A 7,741-nucleotide genomic window follows, 5' to 3' on the forward strand; every position below is an offset into this window, starting at 1 on the left:
TTTAAGCATATAAAACTTTCAACTAGAACAGAGTTGTCATGCACACAACTTAACTTAATTTGATCTGGGGTTTTATGTGAGCGAAGTCTTAGATAGGAAAGGTGGCTATGGTGGTAAGGAGGCACATATCAAACACAACTATGCACCCTCTATGCACAGTTTCTTACCTCAACATTGAACCCACTAAAGCTCATATTGCAAATTCTGAGTTTGATATTCTTTTTAGGGGAGTTAAAACAAAGAGCCACCAAATGGCAACCACCATGAACAACCTAATACTGCATTGAAGACGTCCAAAATCAAATCACATTCGGCATATGTTCTGAACATGGTGGAAATGTTATACCTTGGTGAAAACCAGATTCATAAAACTATTTCAATCTGCATGACCAAAGTAACTCAAAACGGGACCCTTAGGTTTGCTTCTCCTCAACAACCAGCAATCCCTTTCCATCTAGAACTTTGCTTATGCATAAATCCTAAAATCAAGAAAAAGTAAACTTAACAAATAGTGTCTGATTTTGATCAAAGTTGATGTTAAGAATTTTGAGGCTAATAATGACAAATCCGTGCCTAAAACTGAAGCAGAGAAGTCGAATATCAAAACTGATAAAATGTGTAATTCAGAAATAGCAGTTGATTTCTATCAAAGCTAGATTTTAAGGATTTGTCAGGTTGTTGCTTTTATATCTGAGGCTAGTAGCACAATAAAAGAGTCGAAATATTTCGTGATTACTCCTACTGATACTCCTATTACCACACTTCTACAATGAATCAACATTAACTGCTGTCATTAATAGCTTATTCGCCAGCATTACTAAGTTATAATATTAAAAAACTATGATAACTATGCAGATTATCAATCATATCCTAAAATTTAAGTCTTTCCATTAAAAATAAAGAACAAATTTAAAACTTAAAGCAAGCAGAAAATAGATTGTATAAGATTTCAGTTCTAAAAGAGCAGACATTACTATTAAAACAGAAATGAAACAAATTAACAATGATGTAAAACCTAAACCAAAAATACATTGCCACAAATAAGGATGTTACTTCAAATAGTTCCGAAAACCGCACCGAAATAAAATTCGTTGAGGTGGATGCCAGCATGCTTGGTGGCGGCATGCTAATGACTTAACAGTGAGATGCCATCTATTGATGAGCGTTTGTTCTGATTCTAGATTTTTTTTAGCTTCAAAAACTAAATTTGTATCAGTTCTTTCCAGAGTTCCTTCTAAACAAAAATTCTTGGAGTCTACAATTCCTTTTGAACTTGATTACCATGACTGAACCTTGGACAAAATAAGGATGAGAGATCAGTCTTAACTTCTATCAAACATACTTTTTATCCAAAAATCAACAGCAATACATTAAACTGCCTGGAAATTGAATTAAATGAACAAAATAGAGAAGTTAAAATTTAATTGAAATTAAACTCTATATCCTAATCAAAATAAATTTACTTGCACCATGTCTGATGTGTATATCTTACTCCATGTCTGGATTTCATGGTTTTACAACCTGCATTCCACTTCTTTGACTACCCTATACCTATTTTGCAATTCCCTGAGGTCTCTTTTCTGCATTAAAATTTCAAGAAAAAACAATGTTTGTGTATACTTTACCATTGTTTTTCCTTCAATATCACCATGACAAAAACAAAAAGTAAAGAGAACAACATTGGACTTTATAGATCCTATTGGCAGTGCTTATCTCCATTTCATGGCTCTTCAGCCAGGGAAGAAAACTCGAACTTTCAACCTATCCAATTTAGATGCCTCTTGGTATTCTGGTAGGACTGCTGAGCATGTGGCTTGGAATGCTCTATCATGGCTCTTTTCAGTGTTTTAGCAGCATCTCTGGTCAAACTGATCAGTCAGTAGTTGTCACAACAGCTTTTGAACCTTTCTTATGGAGAGGGACAAATGTGAGTTTGCTCCATGGTGTGGAAAAAGGACCTACTTCCCAGGCAGCTGTGGTAATCTTGTGATAAAGATCAACAGGATTTGCAATTGACTTTCAGAAGTTCTGGCTGTATTCCATCAGGACTAACAGTTTTGTTGGTTTTCAGAACTCTGATGACTGCTCCTACTTCTGAGAAAAAAAGGGGCAAGGCTTTGGTCTGTAGTGATCACAGGGAAGCTAGATATACAATTGGGTCAAGGAAGATGATTGAATTTAGTTTATTCTCAAAGTGTTCTTTCCATTAGATTGGATTCCATCTGTGAATTGTATCTGGTTGACATATTCTTCAAGGAGGGAGCTAACCCTAAGGTACTTCTTTTTAGCAAATCCCCTCACTCTTCTTTACATGAAGTGTGGGTCACCTTTCTGAAAAGCAGTTTCACATTGCTTAGGTTTTTCCCTAACATGCAGTGAGCACTGCATATTGCTTCCTCTACACCCTGTCTGAGTTTCTTGCATTGGTGTCTGCTTTTTCTGTCTTGCTTATCATTGTAGAGTTAAATTATCTCATCTGTGATCCAAAGCTTTTGGACACATAGCATGAAGAAATCAACATTACAGAGAATCTACATGCTGATAGTCACCAGGTTGTCAAAGTTATTCTTATGCAGAGTTAGTGGGAAGTTTGAAGTGAGGTCCAAGATCTTGTCAAGATAGGATGGCTATGTAGGCTACTTGTGTCACTCAGGAGACCTACTTGAAATTTGGTGAGATTGCTAGACAGCTTTGAAGTTATTATAAGTCTTAGCATGATATACAAATTCTTTAAAATGCACAATCCATTTATTTGCCTTTATAATATAAACATTTACAAGTTAAAATTCCACTCTGAGTGTTAGAAGACCTTTCCACACCACTGGGGACTAGGAAACTGCAAGCAACTCTGAAAATTCAATAGACATAAATATTCCAAAGCTTATATTACAAGACTTTTGTTATTAAGTATATAGGCCTAGGCTATTGTTCAGTTTAGAACAGGACATAAACTCAACTCCTACCCAATTTTCCTATAAAATTTGTTTGATCACTTAAAATTTGAGTTTTTTCCATTAAATAGCTAGGTAAAAGATGAGCATACCACTGGATCTATCCTTTTATGCCTCTTCCAAATTTATTGACCATGTCTGCAAATTTATTGGCACTTAAAAGGACAATTAAAGTGACAACATGATTGTAATTAGAAAATGGTTGTACAGTAACAGAGATTTTAAAAACTATTTTAAACAATTATTATTACTACTTACTTATCTCCCCCTAAAAGTGCATTGCTTCACCTTAGAAACTTCACCATTAGAAAATAGTTGGATGGTACCAGAATATCTCATCCCTAAAAGAGCATTACATCATGAATGCATCATTATTGCATCTTCTAATGGTTAAACATATAGCCCACTCTATACACTACTACTACTACTAACAGCTCACCACAGCACCAAGCCACCTGAGGCCAACACGGCTACGCATGCTCCTCCTCCACCCCAATGTATTCAAAGCCTCCCTTTTTACACCCGCCCAAGAAGTTCCCATTTCCTTTAAATCTTTTTTTATGACGTCCTTCCACCCCAGACTAGGACAACCTGCTTTCCTTTTGCCCTAGATGGTTGGCCAATAAAAACAATCTTTGACAATCTGTCATCCTTCATCCACACAATGTGCCCTAGCCACCTCAACCTTTCTTTCATTAAAGCCCTAGAGAGCGGTATTGAACCACACTTTTTGTATAGCCTATTGTTTGAAATACAGTCAGTCAGCCAGGTATCCAGAACAATCCTTAAGCAATTTCCCTGGAAAACATCTAGCAAATCTTCATCCGCTTTTTGGAGCACCCATGCTTCAGAGCCATATTTGACCACTATCATCACTGTAGCTTCTAATGTTCTAATCTTGGTTTGCAGACTTATCTTCCTATTCTTCCAAACTTTTTTTTAACTTCGAAAAAACACCCTGAACCTTGGCTATTTTACTTTTAACATCTTCACTGCTCCCACCATCTTTACTAATAATACTACCAAGGTAAGTGAAACTGCCCACCTGATCAATCTTTTCATTACCCAACTTCACCTTTTCATCTTCACATATTCCTAGCCTTAGTGACTTAGTCTTCTTAACATTAATTTTCAAACCTATGCTAGCACCCTGAACTCGTAAAACCTCTAAGAGTTCATTCATTTTGCTCACACTTTCATCAAGGATACTTAAATCATCAGCATAATCTAAGTCAAGGAGAGTTTTTCCTCCCCATTTGACTCCATGGTCTCTCATTGCATTTCCTGTGCTCCTTAAGACAAAGTCCATCAAAATGATCCATATAAAGGGGGATAGAAAACAGCCCTGCTTAACCCCTGATTTAATACAAAACCAGCTGCTAACCTCATTTCCTACCTTAACTGCAGCAGTGTTATTCTTGTACATAGCACTAATCACTTTAATGTATTTGTCTGGTATACCATACAAAGATAAAACATTTACCAAAGCTCTTCTATCAACAGAATCAAAGTGGCTTAATCAAAGTGGCAAATCTTACAAAGTGGCTTAATTAAGATTTTCCTGAAACTGTTAGTTACTTCCCCCTTTTCAAAAATCATACTCATAATCTTCAGTAGCTTATTTCTAACTTCAGAACTACCATATTTAAGAAATTAATTTGCCACACTATCAGTACCTGGAGCCTTATTATTTTTTAATCCTTTTAGTACTGTCGCTAATTCCTCCTCACAAAACAAATCTTCTTTCACTTCCAAGGTCATTACAAACTTTTTCATTTTCCTCTATATCTTTTCCTGCAACTCTATTTTGGTTAAACAAATTCTCAAAATGTTTGGCCCATCTCTCTTTAGTTTTTTCTTTATCACAAATTGCAGCCCCTTTCCTATCTTTAACTGGGCCAAGTCTGGATAAACTACTCCCTCTCAATTTGTTAACATGCCAGTACAATATTTTACTATTATGCCGTCTAGCTGCATCTTCCAGATCCTTGGCAATTTAATCCATGGCCTCCACTTAACACCTCCTTAGTTCATATCTCAATACTTTCTCCACTTTCTTTACATTTCTTTTGTTTTCATGCGATCTATCACTCAGATAATTCTTGTACAAGTGCTTTCTCCTTTCTATTAAACATAAAGCTTTTTCACTAATATTCTTATCTGCAGTTCTAGTTTTCTTCCCTAAGACACCTTCAGCAATTTCACAAATAATTTTTCTAAAATCATTCCAACCATCTTCCAAATTATCAAATTTTAAACTCTCAAATTTAGCATTCAACTGTTCCTGGAAAGTTTCTCTTAATTTCTCATCCTGGAGTCTACCAACATCATAACTTCCCAGGAGGTAGTTACCCTTCCAATATTTCAGCTTTAAATTAACCTTTGACACTACTAGATGGTGATCTTTAATATCAATAAGGTTTTTAATATCAATAACAGCATTCCTATATACCCTAGTATCTTGTATTGATCCTGCCAGTCTTCAGTTTACTATAACATAATCAATAAGGTTTGCTGTCTTGCCATTACACAAATACCATGTTAACTTATGAGCCATTTTATGACCAAACACCATATTGGTTATAACTAGATTGTTATACCTACAAAATTGCAAAAGTCTGTATCCATTACTGTTTTCTTTTCCTACACCAAATTTACCTTGGCTAGGATACCATCCATCCCTATTTCTACTGACCTGGGCATTAAAATCTCCCAGTAATAACATCATATTTCTACCTGGGACCTTGTCTATTGGCTCCTTTACCTGTAAGTAAAATTCATCTGAGTCACTAGTATCTCTGTCAGCCAGTTCTACAGGGGCATATACTACTATAACTGATACCCTGAACTTTTTAGTCATCAAATGAGCAAATAGTATTCTATTATTAACACCTTCCCAGCCTAAACAAGACTTAGCAGCTTCTTTATTCATCACTAGCCCTACTCCCTGTCTATGTAGTAAGAATGTTTATAGCAAATGTGAATTGAAATTTATCCATCAGGGGGAATGGGGTTTAATTGAAAGAGAAAGAATATATGATAATTTTAAAGCAGTTTTTAGAATTTTGGTAAACATATTCTACTGGCAAATGAAGAGGATCAATGTGTCACTTCCATGACTAAAAATCAAAGGGAGAAATTAGCATATTTAGAGGGAGTATAAATACCTATTGAGTGATGTGTTCATATTCTACATAGGTAAGCAAAGAAAAAAGTTGCATTTTGTCATGCATCACTTGTGTTTCAACCTGTGTAGGCCTACCCATAAATTAAATCAACATTAACAAAATCAAGAAATCACTGGTGGATCCAGGGGGCAGGGGCACCCCAGGCCCCCAAGATTTTTCTGGCATCCTCCTATCATGTTTTTTTCTTTTTTTTAATATATTTGTCAGTCATTTGCATCTTTTTCACATTGTCCCCCCCCCCCAAGATTTTACTTGTTTTTGCTCATGTCACATTGGGCCTCCTCCAAGATTTTGCTCTAGCCTAGATCCACCTCTGCAAGAAATAGAAAAACAAACAGGAAATATATATTTTGTGCAGAAACTGGGGGATTGGGTAAGGTATAGGCCTATTAGAATTTTCAGTCAATATCTACCAAATCATATTATTGAGTTAGGAATAAAGTGAATACACCAATTTATGCCTTTTTTTATGCTGATTACGAAAGAATGAACTTTTTTCTTATGAATGAAGCTCAGCCCCCCCCCCTCTATCTGATATCCCTAACCTAACCCTGCCGGTAACTATATAGGGGGGGGGGGCTGAAATTATTCTTTAAAATGACAGCTTATTATATTCTTAATCAGCATAAAAAAAGGCCTAGTTATGTTTTGTAGATATTTTCCTAAAACACACAGATTATGTGGTGGATATTTACCAGAATTTCTTTCAAAATTAGTTAACTAGGCTACAATTTGTTCTGCATAATATGAAGTAAGAATTGTTTTCCTTATGAGTTTCACTCTCTATGGTCCCAAGTCTAGGCTTATACCTACTGCTTTATCTATTTTTCTTTGTTCTCCTGAAGTCTTGCAATATACCTTGGAAGATAAACTATTGACCTAGAACATGATCTAAGCTAGGCCTAATAGCCTAGGACATCTCTAGCCTAGGCTTAACCCTTTTTAATGGCAAAGTGAAACTATTACGTTGATTTGCACGGGATTTTTAAAAACAGTTCAGCATATTAAACACTAATAGCGTAGACAGAAGTCGTGCTTTATGGTTCGCACTACGAATTTAACATTTCTCCCTACAAAGTATATATCAAAAGTCAAGTCAAGCCGCTTAATTTTGAACTTTGGCGTACAAAGAGCCATCTGAAGAAAATGTTTATAAAGCTAGATTTCTAGGATATGTAGGCGCGGTTCTTTTACTATCCTAAAATTTTTAGGGATTTAAGGGCTAGGCACACGTTGTTGATTTCGGGAACCGATTTCATCAAGGGTGTATTCCACGTCGAGTGATTCTTAGTCAATGATGCTAAGAGGCAGGTCTTAGTGACGGTTTTTCGGCGATTAATCATCATTAATTACGTTCTAGACAAGGAATGTACTAGGGCTTAAGAGCTTTTGGCTTGTAATTAATCGTATTTAATGATTATCGTAAATCAATCGTAATTAATCATGATTAATCACCGAAAAACGTCACTAAGCCCCGCCTTTTAGCATCATTAATTATAATCACTCGACGTGGAATACATCCTTGCTGAAATCGGTTCCCGAAATCAGCTACGTGTGCCGAGCCCTTTATTCAAAAGTTTCTGTGTCTCCCCAAGAAAGCGG

At 35.9% G+C, this 7,741-nt stretch overlaps 1 protein-coding gene across 2 annotated transcripts in view; it reads right to left on the reverse strand.

Annotated features, from left to right (window-relative positions):
• LOC148942878 (proton-coupled folate transporter-like) overlaps positions 1-7,240 on the reverse strand; it is a 94,405-nt gene extending 87,165 nt beyond the window's left edge. The window contains exon 1 of one of the 2 annotated variants that reach the window (XM_089102177.1): positions 7,214-7,240. The gene's annotated coding sequence lies outside the window, so the exon portion shown is untranslated. Of the gene's footprint in view, positions 1-7,105 lie in introns of both variants that reach the window. The other variant, XM_089102176.1, reaches the window with a different exon arrangement.
• Between the last annotated feature and the right edge of the window lie 501 nt (positions 7,241-7,741).

Source organism: Artemia sp. Qi Xiang Cuo, chromosome 16, assembly GCF_049724085.1.
Source record: "Artemia sp. Qi Xiang Cuo chromosome 16, ASM4972408v1, whole genome shotgun sequence".
In the NCBI taxonomy this organism is placed as follows: domain Eukaryota; kingdom Metazoa; phylum Arthropoda; class Branchiopoda; order Anostraca; family Artemiidae; genus Artemia; species Artemia sp. Qi Xiang Cuo.